The sequence below is a fragment of the Capricornis sumatraensis genome, chromosome 16 (genome assembly GCF_032405125.1).
Source record: "Capricornis sumatraensis isolate serow.1 chromosome 16, serow.2, whole genome shotgun sequence".
NCBI classification, from domain to species: Eukaryota; Metazoa; Chordata; class Mammalia; order Artiodactyla; family Bovidae; genus Capricornis; species Capricornis sumatraensis.
Genome location: NC_091084.1, coordinates 6,678,892 through 6,693,941, shown reverse-complemented (window position 1 = coordinate 6,693,941; position 15,050 = coordinate 6,678,892). Strand labels below are relative to the sequence as shown.

Genomic DNA, 15,050 nt, shown 5'->3' with positions numbered 1-15,050 from the left:
TTTCAGCTATAACATCCCTGTAGCTATGATACTGGATGCTTGGGGCTGGTGCACTGAGACGACCCAGAGGGATGGTATGGGGAGGGAGGAGGGAGGGGGGTTCAGGATGGGGAACACATGTATACCTGTGGTGGATTCATGTTGATGTATGGAAAAACCAATACAATATTGTAAAGTAATTAACCTCCAATTAAAATAAACAAATTTATAAAAAGAAAAGAAAAGGGAACCTTTTCAAGGCTGTTATAGATGTGCTCAGACAATAACTTACGCTAAAAATCAAAGGAACCGAGCATGCTATTTTCCTTTGACAAGTGCTAAAGTGCATTGAAAAAAAGTCAGTCCTAAACCACAGTCTTTGTAGTCATCATTACTGCCATAAAAGTCAAATGAAGCAACCATTTGGGATCCTAAGGCACTTGTTTCAGTTGGCACTTTATCAAACTCAAACACAGGTTATGACTTAAGTAATTACAGTGTCACCGTATGACACAGATTATTAGTATCCTATTCCCTATTCTCAAGGAGCTACACACTACACTTCAGCCTAAGGGCATGACCAAGTGAAGTCACTCAGTTGTGTCCAACTCCCTGTGACCCCATGGACTGTAGACCACCAGGCTCCTCCATCCATGGAATGTTTTAGGCAAGAGTACTAGAGTGAGTTGCCATTTCCTTCTCCAGGGGATCTTCCTGACCAGGGAATCGAACCCAGGTCTCCTGCATTGCAGGCAGATGCTTTGCCGTCTGAGCCACCAGGGAATCCCATCTCCAAATCCCATCTTTGTGAGACTACTACCTCTGCAAGTTCTTTATCAATCAGATTCTGGTTAGAAGGCAGAAAACACACAAGGAAAGTTTAATGCAAAGCATTACTCACTATAATAGAGGAGTGACTATAATTATGGTAAAGAGAAATTTAAACAATTCCCTAGGGCTGAGAAAGAATGCCTAAAGAAAAATGAACCTAGAAGGGAGGTCCCTTCTCCCAGGCTGAGATTTAGACCTTGTTGGAGGTTGAGGGGTGGTTTCCCTATTTGATAGAGAAGTTTTCTGAGTTGCTCCAGTACCTGGCAAGCAGCAGACAACTCTTTGGGGTACTGAGGGATGATGGTGGGGATAGGCAAACAAAAGTCTAGAAGAGGAGCCCATGTTGGGGTTCCTGTTGTCCACACTGAAAGGGGCACGGAGAGGTAGTCACCCGGCCAGAGTCAGCGTAGGTGCTGCCAACTTGACAGGGACCCAAGAGCTCCAGGAAAGTGCCTGGGAAAGAATGCCACTGAATTTTCCTCACACATATCACTAGCGGCTAAGTGATACAAACAAGAAAGAAACAAAACAGCAGCACTCCAGACCCAGAAGGAGAAGCCTTGCCTTCTGCCATACCGTCACACACCCGTGCTCTCTCAATAAAATCTAATTGTGCTGTCTGCAAAAGGGACATGCTTAATGAAGGTATAGTTTCATTAGTACAGAAGCAGGTAATAAATGATGGACTTAGAGCCGAGAAGCAATAAATTGATAAGTAGGGCAGATCTCCATCTTCGAGTCTCTTTTCCTGCTTTGAACTTGAACTTTCAAACCTTCCTTTGCTTCCCTCTTCCCCTAGTCCACTCCACTGTGACTCTAGTCCAGCCACACATACAAAGTTATCAATGATCTAGTTTTCTGAGTTCAATAAGCCCATCACCTGAAAGGAGACAGGAAGTTGGAGGAGGGAGGCTAAACATATTACTTTTTAAAAAATATTAATATATAATTTCACTCAGTGATACCGAAGCTAAAGCAAAAGTGAAAGTTGCTCAGTTGTATCCAACTCTTTGTGACCTCATGGACTATACAGGCTATAGAATTCTGTGGCCAGAATACTGGAGTGGGTAGCCTTTCCCTTCTCCAGGGGATCTTCCCAACCCAAGGATCAAATCCAGGTCTCCCTCATTGCAGGGGGATTCTTTACCAGATGAGCCACAAGGGAAGCCCACTGAAGCTAAATCCAGTAGTAAAAAAATTGATTGCAATCTTACCTCTTTTTACAACTTTCCTCTACCACAGATAATGAAAATCTAAAACCCTGATGATGTCTTTTCTATTCTTTCTGATTTGCAGCAGAAATGATTGGGTTTTAGCCCAAAATACTGTTACAATTGAGCTTTCCTGGTGACTCAGACAGTAAAGAATCTGCCTGCAATGCAGGAGACCCACGTTCAATCAGTCAGGAAGATGCCCTTGAGAAGAGAATGACAACCCATTCCAGTATTCTTACCTGGAAAATTCCATGGACAGAGGAGCTTGGAGAACTACAGCCCATGGGGTCGCAAAGAGTCAGACGCGACTGAGTGACCAACATACACACACACTGTTACAATTTCCTGGCTCAGGCTGTCCTGTGGAGGTGTTGTGAGTTTAACAAGAGGAATTCTCCTAATTCTGGTTGCCTGTTTAAGTAAGTCCCAGAGGACTGGGAGGAATGTTCACCCTGCAAAATCTACACTTGAATCTTCCCTAACACAAATTACTCATAAACCTCATAAGAATTATTTGTGGGAGGTCGTGATCGAGAAAAGTTTGCAGAAGATTTCTGTGACAGGTCTTTTCTGTTAAACGGTATTCAATTTGAACTACAAGTAAGCAATTTTCAATTCTGAGTCAATAAGCAAACTGGTTTTCTAGCAATAGAAGCCATTCTCTCAGATGCCTAGCTGAACTCTTGCTATTTCTATGTGAGAAAATTGGGCAGTGATTTTGAAGCCATGCTTGCTTCAGTAGATGCTATCTGATAGAGTTGCGCTAGAAGGTGGAAAAAAAAAAATTGGACTCTGGGTGCTGTGTTTTGCCTTTTATGGTTGTGGTACCAGTGAGGGTTAAATGCATAGCCATTTTCTTTCACTGGTCTTTTTATTTCAAGGGACTCACTCAACTTATGTGTGTCAGAGTTCTTGATTGCAATCTGCAGAAAATGTCTGGCAATCTTAAGCCAAAAATATGTTGGAATAGTAGCAGGGACTCACAGAACTGAGACTGGAAACCCAGAGTGGGAATGTGGGTGGACACCACAGTGCTCTGGGGCCTGCAGCTAAGATCATGCAGCAGACGCAAGCTGGTCTGCTGCTACTGGGAAGACGATACCCTCCCCCGCCCCAGCCTCCCAGTTAAAGATCCCAGGTCACTCACTTCAGACTTGCATTCCAGGAGAGTGAGGCTGGTGGGCTGAACTTAACCCACAGCCTGCCACTGATTCAAGGAGTGGAGAGAGCAAGGGGACCCACTGTCTTCCAAAGACAAAGGCACTTACTCACTCAGACTGTAGCCCATGTGGGGTTTCTGGGAGATTTCAGGTGCTAACAGGAATGAAGGATTGGATGTGAAATTGTCAAAGAATGACTAGGCTCCTCAGGCAGTTTCTGTTCACTATACTCCGTTTCAGGTGACAGGGTTATGTTCTTTGAAGCAGAGGTGTGGTATCCATGTGCAGGTCAGCTGAGGTGAAACGATTTCTTGTGGTTTGTCCATTCAGTCAGTCAGTTATCCATTGAACATGTGTGCAGTCAACATGGACACAAGGTCAGATCCTGTCCTGGGTTAACTGAGCCCCGAGGCACACATTTACACACGTGCCTGCCCTTCTCCCTTCATTTTTCTCATTCCTGCTCTTAGACTTTCACAAACTCATATAACGGTGCCAAACACTCCGTTACTCAGCCTCTCGTGGATATAATTAAACTCCCTCTGTTCCCCAGCAGCCTCCTCAGCCTCCCCGTGTTGTCCAGATTTGGTCATTTGGGAGTTGGTTTGAACCTCTGTTCCAGGAAGGACGGGAAGGGAGTGAAGCCAGACACATCCACAGGACTATTTTAAACAGTTTGAGCAGGGTATTTTTACACAGCACATTGCAAAAAATAGTTTTGAGGGGTTATTTTTGAATTTCAGTGATCTGTGTTCTCCCTGACCCCAATCATGAGCTAATTGAAAGCTAGTGTTGACACAGAGCCTGTTGGTTAAAGAGGCAGCTGCAGCACTCAGGAAGGCAGCCTTAATGTAATAAAGAATATGAGGCCTAATTCAATTCTTGCTGTGCCTCTTACTAACTACATGAGGTGTTTTATTGCCTTCAGAAAGACAATAAAGTATGATGTGCATAGACAAACTGTCATGCGCATGCTTATTTTGGTTGAAAAGCAGTAGAGGGTAGCAGCTAAGCTTGTGGGATCTGAATTTGGATGGATCCAAGGCTATGCAACTCCGGGCAAGTTACTTACCTTTATTTTCTGCAGATATAAAATGGGAATAATTGCAGCACCTTTTTCATGAAGACATTTCAAGAATTATAAGATGTAATGCATGTGAAGCTCTTAGTAATCGCTTAGCATATAATAAGCACTCAGCAAAAACAGTATATATTATTACATACATATTTATATATGTATCCTTGAACTACTAAGTTCTAACCTTAAACAATTCTCTTAACTTTTCTGAGCTGCCTTTACAATTTGACATTCATATCTACCTCTCAGTTTTGTTGTAAGAATTAAAGAAAAGGGTAGCTAATGTTTGTTGAACTACTGTACATGAAAGAGAGTCACACAATACAAAGTGCTAGAAGGTAGAAAATATTATTGTGCTTAGCAGCTGGTTATAGAAGTCTCAACAGAAGAATGAAATTCACATTCATTTTACAATCACCTCTGATTAAAATGGCACTTGGGGAGTACAGACCTTTTATGTGAAGTGATCCACATTCCAAACAAAAGGTTAAATAGCAAGTCATCACTCTGACTTCACAATCAAATGTAAGATCAATCTGTCAACCTGTATTTATGAAGAAAGAGAGGGAGCAGTGACAATACTCTGAAATGAAGTTCACCTTGTTCAAAAGACATTTTTTGTGGAACATTGCTGTGAAATCTGGCATGCTGAACTCTCCCTACAGGTGGCAGCGGACCCAACACCACTCAGGAGCAGTGCACAGGTCACAGTGGGCCTGGCAGAAAGATCCTGAAAGAAAATAAAGTCTTTAATCCAGTAACTCAACAGTCATGAAGCACTGTTATACGCCAGGTCATTGAGCTGGGCCTTGGGGCTGGGGGAGGTGGGAGAGGGGGTCAGATACAGGGGCTGTTCATGGAAACTATGGATTAGACGTGCTGTTAGGAGAACTATGCAGTGACTGTACATAGAATAAGCAGGCCACAGGTGCTGGGAGAAATCCAGAAACATTGCTGTGTTTGCAAAGAAAGCCATCTTCCCTTTTCACTTAAAGGCTTTAGGGAAAGGACATGCCTCTTGCTTGCCTACGTGGTCTTCCTCTCCATCCTGGGGAGAAGGCCAGGGGACTGAGGAGTTGCTTCCCACTCTTCACTCCAGGGATAAAGGAGATGCTGTACTCACTTATAGACCTTTCTCTCTTCCAAGTTGTTCCTCATCTTAACTCTAAGCTAAATAAAACTCAAGTGCATATGTCAGGGTTCTCCAAAAAACAGAACCAACAGTGTATCTATCTATCATGTACACACATACATATATATACACAAACACACATATGTGGACTTCCCTGGTGGCTCAGTTGGTAAAGAAACCACCTGCCAATGCAGGAGACATGGGTTCCATCCCTGGGTTGGGAAGATCCCCTGGAGAAGGAAATGGTAACCCACTCCAGCATTCTGCTTGGGAAATCCCAGGGACAGAGGAGCCTGGCAGGCCACAGTCCATCGGGTTGCAAGAGTCATACATGACTTTGTGAGCAAACCACCAACCATCATATGTCTATATAAATAAGGGTGTATATGTGTGTGGTGGAGGATTTATTTTAAGAAATATTATCACACAATTATGGGGGCTGGAAAATTTGACTCTGTAAGGCAGGGTGTGACCAATACCATCCCCAAGAAAAAGAAATGCAAAAAGGCAAAATGGTTGTCTGAGGAGGCCTTACAAATAGCTGACAAAAGAAGAGACGCTAAAGGCAAAGGAGAAAAGGAAAGATATACCCATCTGAATGCAGAGTTCCAAAGAATAGCAAGGAAAGATAAGAAAGACTTCCTCAGTGATCAATATCAGGAAACAGGGAAGCAATAGAATGGGAAAGACTAGAGATCTCTTCAAGAGAACTGGAGATACTAAGAAACATTTCATGCAAGGATGGACACAATAAAGGACAGAAATGGTATGGACCTAACAGACACAGAAGAGATTAAGAAGAGGTGGCGAGAATATACAGAACTGTATAAAAAAGATCTTAATAACCAAGATAACCATGACGGTGTGATCACTCACCTAGAGCCAGAAACCCTGGAGTGTGAAGTCAAGTGGGCCTTAGAAAGCATCACTATGAACAAAGCTAGTGGAGGGATGGAATTCCTGTTGAGCTATTTAAAATCCTAAAAGATGATGCTGTGAAAGTGCTGCACTCAATATGCCAGCAAATTTGGAAAACTCAGCAGTGGCCACAGGCCTAGAAAAGTTTAGTCTTCATTCCAATCCCAAAGAAAGGCAATGCCAAAGAATGCTCAAACTACTGCACAACTGCACTCATCTCACACCCTAGCAAAGTAACACTCAAAATCCTCAAGCCAGACTTCAACAGTACCTGAACTGTGAACTTCTAGATGTTCAAGCTGGATTTAGAAAAGGAAGAGGAACCAGAGATCAAATTGCCAATATCCACTGGATTATCAAAAAAGCAAGAGAGTTCCAGAAAAACATCTATTTCTGCTTTATTGGCTGAGCCAAAGCCTTGTGGATCACAATAAACTGTGGGAAATTCTTAAAGAGATGGAAATACCAGACCACGTTACCTGCCTCCTAAGAAACCTGTATGCAGGTCAAGAAGCAACAGTTAAACCAGACATAGAACAACGATGTGGTTCCAAATTGGGAAAGGAGAACATCAAGGCTGTATATTGTCACCTTGCTTATTTAAATTATATGCAGAGTACATCATGCAAAATGCCAGGCTGGATGAAGCTCAAGCTAGAATCAAGATTGCTGGGAGACCATGTTCATCACAGCACTGTTTACAATAGCCAGGACATGGAAGCAACCTAGATGTCCATCAGCAGATGAATAAATAAGAAAGCTTTGGTACATATACACAATGGAATATTACTCAGCTATTAAAAAGAATGCATTTGAATCAGTTCTAATGAGGTGAATGAAACTGGAGCCTATTATACAGAGAAAAACAGCAATACAGTATATTAATGCATATATATGGAATTTAGAAAGATGGTAATGATGACCCTATATGCGAGACAGCAAAAGAAATATAGATGTAAAAAACAGACTTTTGGACTCTGTGGGGGAAGGCAAGGGTGGGATGATTTGGGAGAATAGCATTGAAACCTGTATATTACCATATGTGAAACAGATCGCCAGTCCAGGCGATGCATGAGACAGGGCGCTCAAGGCTGGTGCACTGGGATGACCCAGAGGGATGGGATGGGGAGGAAGGTGGGAGGGGGGTTCAGGATGGGGAACACATGTACACCATGGCTGATTCATGTCAGTGTATGGCAAAAACCACTACAATATTGTAAAGTAATTAACCTCCAATTTAAATAAATTAATTTAAAAAAGATTGCTGGGAGAAATATCAATAACTTCAGATATGCAGATGACACTACCCTTATGGCAGAAAACAAAGAGAAACTTAAGAGTCTCTTGATGCAGGTGAAAGTGAAGAGTGAGAAAGCTGGTTCAAAACTCAACATTCAAAAACCTAACATCGTGGCATCTGGTTCCATCACTTCATGGCAAGTAGATGGGGAAGCAATGGAAACAGCAACAGACTTTCTTTCCTTGGGCTCCAAAATCACTGCAGATGGTGACTGCAGCCATGAAATTAAAGATGCTTGCTCCTTGGAAGAAAAGCTATGACCAACTTAGACAGCATTTTAAAAAGCAGAGGCATTACTTTGCCAACAAATGTCCATCTAGTCAGAGCTATAGTTTTTCTCATAGTCATGTATGGATGTGAGAGAGTTGGACCATAAAGAAAGCTGAGTGCTAAAGAATTGATGCTTTTGAGTTGTGGTGTTGGAGAAGACTCTTGAGAGTCCCTTGGGCAACAAGAAGATCCAACCAGTCCATCCTAAAGGAGATCAGTCCTGAATATCCACTGGAAGAACTGAGGCTGAAGTTGAATACTCCAATACTTTGGCCACCTGATGCAATGAGCTGTCTCATTGTAAAAGACCCTGATGCTGGGAAAGATTGAAGCAGGGAGGAGAAAGGGACATCAGAGGATGAGATGGCACCACTTACTCAATGGACATGAATTTGAGCAAGATTCGGGAGTTGGTTATGGACAGGGAAGCATGGTGTGCTGCAGTCCATGGGGTCACAAATAGTTGGACATGACTGAGCTACTGAGATGAACTGAAAGCAGGCTGGCAAGACTGAAAATTCAGGTAAGCATTGATATTTCAGTCTTGCATCTGAAATCTGCAGGAGGAACCTCCAGGCTGGAAACTCAGATAAGATTTCCATGCTGCAATTCTGAGGCAGAATTCCTTTTCTAGGAAACCTCAGTCTTTACTTTTAGGCCTTCAACTGATTGGGTGAGGCCTACTGACACTGTAAAGGCTAATCTGCTTAAGGTCAACTAATTGTAAAAGCTAATCACATCCAGAAATACCTTCATAGCAACATCTACACTATGATACATCAACAGGTAATCAAAGCTTTTTCTGTAAGAAAACAAGACAAAAAAGTTACACAGTCATGTCCAACACTTTGTGATCCCATGCAATGTAGCCCGCCAGGCTCCTCCATCCATGCAATTCTCCAGGCAAGTGTACTGGAGTGGGTTGCCATTTCCTTCTCCAGGGGATCTTCCCGACCCAGGGATCAAACCCCAGTCTCCTGCGTTGCAGGAAGATTCTTCATCAACTAAATCACCAAGAAAACAAAGAAAGCAAAAAAGTCTTGTCAGAAGGAGCCACAAATCCACAGACATGACCAAGAGATTGTGCTGAAGCCAAAGGCAGTTTCTCAATGTGTCTGAGCAGTACGCCTGTGAGGTGGGGCAAGAAGATGTCAGAGAGATTGTATAGCACCTGCAATTGTGAGTGCCGTGGAAGGCCATTTTTACCAGTAAGAATTTATTTCACACACAACCAAACATCATTTATAGTCTTTAAGTATGAGAGCACCACACGATGATCTAAGGTCTAGAATAATGACTCTCAGTGAAACACATACAAGAATCACTTAACAGTAGATCATAACGTCAGTTCTCAGGATGTTCACCCAGATGATACTAGTCTATAGGTCCTGTTTGTAGTCTGGCCATTGAAGAGATTATGAACAAGCATCTAATGATTCTTACGCAGCTGTTCTGAAGGTCACACGTTGAGTAGCGTTATTCCAAAAAGACAACTCTGGCAGTGGAGTGTGGAATGAACAGAAGGGCACTCAGAGCAGGCTGAGCTCAGTAGATGGGCTTGACACCTGTGAGGGATTCTGCTCATGTGTCTCCAGCCTTTCAGGGGTCAAAGGCAGAGCAGCTTTCTCAGGAGGCAGACCCATCAGGGGCTCACTGACCATCTCTTTCCTCACTTGGCTATCATTTTGTAACATATTAATGGTAAAATGTAGTGCTTCTTTTGCTTCAATATTTTACAGAATGTTCAGTAAAACCATCTTTTGACCTTTTACTTAAAATGTAAACTTCAGACATAAATTTTCAGAAGGACCAGGGAGGGAGGAAAATGCAAGTGACAGAAAATATTCTGAAAGCAGAATCCCTACCCACCTCTATCCAACCTGTCTCATGCTACGTGAATGAGCAGAACTGAATGCCTTGATTCTCTTTTTATAAAATGAGATTGTTCCCAGATTCCTTGGCTCCTGATACAAGTAACTTCCTGATGGGCCTTTGCCACCAGTTTATCCAAAATGACCAGATGTTTCTGAATCCCAGTGGGGAAAAGCAACTCCCAGCCCACTTAAATACCATAATTCTCTACAGTGTATGCTGAATGGGTTTGTCCTCCCGTATTTTCATATATATTTTCCTGTCTTTGCTTTAGAGCTGAGCTGTTCTAACTGTGAGTCTAGAGCTCAGACCCACCATCAGAGTCCGCCTTGCTACCCTCAGTACAGCTTGACGGACAGTCTGGAACTTCTCCCCCCTCCTCCCATGGACACCCAGTGCAGCTTGGCCTTGAGTTGCTGAGGAGCTCTCCAGTTTCTTCCTTGAGACAGCAGCTCTGCCCGGAGTGAGGACCACTTACCTGGGGCCCGACTCACAGCCTAGCTCTCTCCAGTTCCCTTCCTCACAGGCTGGACTTTGCTCAAAGCTGAGGAGAACACCCAAATCTCCATACTGTGATGCCCGCTCCATGCCTGGTTCCTGACTGGAGCCACGCTTGGATGATGATGTTGGTCTGGGTGAAGCTGTTTATTTAGCACCTCGGGACATTTTAACTCCTATTTCGCCCCACTCGATAATAGTCCCGTTAGTCTGCAGGACAAGCACTGCCTTTGCCAGCTCCATCCCTCACGAAACGATGGAGCTGATGGATTTCACGTCTAAGACTAAGTAGGATGTGGCATTGTGTGAGTGATGAAAGTGCTGCAGTAGTTCAAATATATTAAAGTTTAAGATTATATTTTAAGTAAACTTGTCATTCAAAGCCACATAAAATTTCATGAAATACATTGAAGAGAATTCAAACCCTCATATTATTTTCTGGAGTCAGAGCTATCTATTGCTGCTTCTCCCTTTGAAACTGGGCAGGCCCGTGAGGTCAGCACAGCACACGCTCTTCAAGCCTAACTGTCTGAAAGTCAAGGGAGGAGGAAAGGGCTGAGCAGTCAGACTTCCTGGTTTTGGTCACATGCTTCAGCACAGATATTGCTAATAAAATGGCACTTTCCTTTCTGTTTGGTGATTGTTCCTTGTTGTATCCAGTTCTTTGGGTTGGACCGTAGTGAGAGAGATGGGATCAGTGATAGGATTTAGGTACCAAAATCCATCTCTGAACTCTAAGATTACATATTTGAATGTATTTACGAATTCCAGAGTATTCTTCAAACTGTGATGTCATAATTATTTCAGACTCAACATAAAGGCACCAAGAATGGCCAGTCTGTCCCTGTGATATAACCTATTCATTGTCTCTGCAAAGTTTTGTCTGTGCCCCTTAAGTCAGTCTTTAGGAGACCGAAGATCATCATTTCCCGTTGAGTCCTAGAGAGGGTAGGGAGCAAGGTGACATTGTTAATAAATGCTATGAACTCTTTGGCCGGAAGCTGCCATCTGAACACAGAGCTTCATTATTACTTTGCAATGGGTAAAAACAGAGTGCCTTTACACTGTCACCTTAGAGGCAAAGAATGAGCAACCATTTCACTGGTACTTGGGATGCTCTGCCACAGACTCTCTAGAGAAGCTGTCGCATTTTGATAGACCATCAATCTCAGCTCTCAGGCGATTGGCTCCCACCTACGCTGATGTGGAAAATCAATCTTGATTCCCAGAAAGCAGAGCAACTGTTACCAAAGGTCACAAAACAATTGCAGTTGCTTTTCTGCAGCAGTGCATGTAAACGTACTTCTAGTGGCCTTGGATAAATTTATCTCTCTGTCCTACCCTATGCTCCTGGCCAAATTAAAAGGAGGAATGATGGAATCCAAACCTCTGATAATGGAGAAGTCAAGCAAAAGGGCTGTCATTAAAAAAGAAAAAAAAAAAAAAAAACTGTAACAGAGGTTAAACTGAACTTAGAAATACAGAAAGTAATGCTATTTCAAGTTGCCCTCATATATGTCATGGATTCAGCCTAAAGCCAAATTCAATACACTTCAGTTCCTTCAAACACCGTGATTTCTGACAATAGACAGTGTCGTTCCAGTAGGGCACCTAGAGTCACTTGGGGCTTCATCTTGATGTTTCCCTTAGTCCAACAGACTGCCAGTTCCTATCATTTGTTGTTTCCTCTTCAGAACATCCCTCCCATCTATCTCTATTTTTCTTTTCTTTCTGATGAAATAATTATCTACAATTACACTTGGATTATTGAAATAACTTGTTTAAAGAATCCCAGTTTAACACATTCCCTTTTCCAATCCATTCATTTAATTCACCATCGCAGGCCTGCTTTGTACCAGGCATTTTCTCCTGTACCTTGAGATTTGCGTGTTACATGCCCATTTAACTGAGAAAAAAAGTAAGACTCAGCAAGTTTAATTGTGTAGAACACCCACAGTCAAACACCCAACACTTGGCAGGTCCAAATTGGAACCAGGACCTGAGGGGGCCAAGTCTGGTGTTTTCTGCCCTCACAGCCCTGCCCGTTTCAGCCGACTCCCCTGCTGAGGCCCGCGTCTGCCTCAGCACTCGCAGGATCTCCAACAACCAGATTCTCCCTTGCCAAGACCCTGTCTGCCATTACTACAGCACAAACTCGCCCAGAAATCTTGTATTCTTTTCCTCTTTCTTAGGAACTTTTCACCTGAAAAGTTTATCTATAAATTGCCGCATTGGATAGCTTTTTTTTGCCAATTTCTGGACCACTGTTCATATAGTCCATCCTTAGTTTGAAAAACTTTCTCAGTTTCTTTCTACCTATTAAACTCACACTCATCCTGGAAGCTCAAGCTGCTTTCCCTATCTCCCCAGAAGACTCTACAATTTTTCTGATTCCTAATGACTTCTTTTTGCTCTGAACTGGAAACACTTATTATCTGTGCAGACAGCTGGATTCAGTTTCCACAGACTGGCTCTCACTATCGGTCCCTCTTGGGGAGCATCTAGCCCACAAGTCTTCAGTGCCCAGAAGGCGCCTCGGTCTGGACAGCTTGATGTTACCTGACATAATGTGACTAATGATTTCCTAAATCCTACTCCCTACATTTCGACAACGTGCACCTTTTCTTGTGGCATATCTTTCACTCATTTCCATGAAGCTCACTCAATTATAAAAGAAAGGCCCTGGATATCCCCCTCCCCTTCCATCACACAAGAATACAGCAAAGAAGATATCTACTGGTGAGGACAGTCTCTCCCGAGACACGGGAACCTGACAAGACCGTGACCTGGGACTTCCTGGCTTCTGGAACTGAGAGAGATGTTCATTTTGTTGTTACAAACCACCCAGTTTTGTTATTAGCAGTCCAAATTGATTAAGACACTCTCATGTTTCAAGCAGGATTGCAGTTGTGTGTTTGTTGCTTGTAATTCAAAGACAAAAATAATTGCAAACCATAGGGGAAGATGACAATGCAACATAACCACACAGAGCAAGAGGTGTCAGAGCTTTTATTTTATGTATGTTTTCGGATAGCTCAATTTTAAAATGTCAGAATTGACAGTTGGCTCAAGAACTGAATCCTCAAACCTAGCAGAGCAGAGTCACGTTTTACTCAAGGGTTGGGTTTTAGAGACAGCATGTAAGGTGGAAACTATGTAGAACATTCCTTAGAGAATGTTGGACTGACATGCAGTCCCTCATGGCTATTTTTTCCTTCTTTTTTTTTTTTTTTAAACTGGCAACTAGATGAAGTAGTTGGCTTGAGTTTAGGACACATGTAGAAAAAAAAATTGCAACTTTAAATAACTTGCAATATTCAGCTCAGCAAAATGCTACATTATGGAAATTACATGAGCAGTGATATTGGCCTTGGGAAGAACAGATTTACATTTGTTTTGGAGCATAAATTCATTTTCCTTCTCCCAAAGCCCCATGTAGGTCACACAGCAGGTACTCAGTAAATGCCTGTGATTAAATTCTTTAGTGGCACCCTTGCATTTGAGAAATTAGATCCCTTCTCAGTCTCTCCTCCTCCCCTCCTCCATTTCCCACTTTGCACCCTCATGCACCTGAGGGCAGTAGAGACCTTCATTGCCACGACCTTCATGGCAATGCAGAGGACTTGGGCCCAATGGCAGGCATAAGTATTTCCTCTGTGGTCTGAGGTGACAGGGACATTTGCACTCATTTTCTTCATTCAAAGGCAGAAAAAAGAAGGCTCACCCAATTAGACTCTGTCAGAAAGTGCTAACTAAGAAGAGAAGTCTAATAATATCACTAGTGTGTGGCTCTTAGAAAAAGCACATTACCCTCATGTGAGTAACAAAAGCCCAGTTCAGTTCAGTTGCTCAGTGCTGTCAGATTCTTTGTGACCCCAGGCCTCCCTGTCCATCACCAACTCCCGGAGTTCACTCAAACTCATGTCCGTTGAGTCAGTGATGCCATCCAGCCATCTCATCCTCTGTCGTCCCCTTCTCCTCCTGCCCCCAATCCCTCCCAGCATCAGGGTCTTTTCCAATGAGTCAACTCTTCACATGAGGTGGCCAAAGTATTGGAGCTTCAGCTTCAGCATCAGTCCTTCCAATGAGCACTCAGGACTGATTTCCTTTAGGATGGACTGGTTGGATCTCCTTGCAAGGGGCTCTCAAGTGTCTTCTCCAACACCACAATGCAAAAGCATCAATTCTTCGGCACTCAGCTTTCTTCACAGTCCAACCCTCACACCCATACATAACCACTGGAAAAACCATGGCCTTGACTAGACAGACATTTGTTGGCAATGTAGTGTCTCTGCTTTTGAATATGCTATCTAGGTTGCTGAAAACTTTCCTTCCAAGGAGTAAGCGTCTTTAAATTTCATGGCTGCAGTCACCATCTGCAGTGCTTTTGGAGCCCAGAAAAATAAAGTCTGCAGTGCTTTTGGAGCCCCCAAAAATAAAAGTCTGTTTCCTCATCTAATTTCCATGAAGTGATGGAACCAGATGTCATGATCTTCGTTTGCAGAATGTTGAGCTTTAAGGCAACTTTTACACTCTCCTCTTTAACTTTCATCAAGAGGCTTTTTAGTTCCTTTTCACTTTCTGCCATAACGGTGGTCTCATATGCATATCTGAGGTTATTGATATTTCTCCTGGCAATCATGATTCCAGCTTGTGCTTCTTCCAGCCCAGCGTTTCTCATGATGCACTCTGCATAGAAGTTAAATAAGCAGGGTGACAATATACAGCCTTGATGTACTACTTTTCATATTTGGAACCAGTCTGTTGTTCCATGTCCAGTTCTAACTGCTGCTTCCTG

General features: G+C 43.0%; 1 pseudogene; it reads left to right on the top strand.

The window, feature by feature from the left end:
• LOC138092754 (RNA-binding protein EWS-like) overlaps positions 1 to 5,037 on the top strand; it is an 82,458-nt pseudogene extending 77,421 nt beyond the window's left edge.
• Positions 5,038 to 15,050: the final 10,013 nt, after the last annotated feature.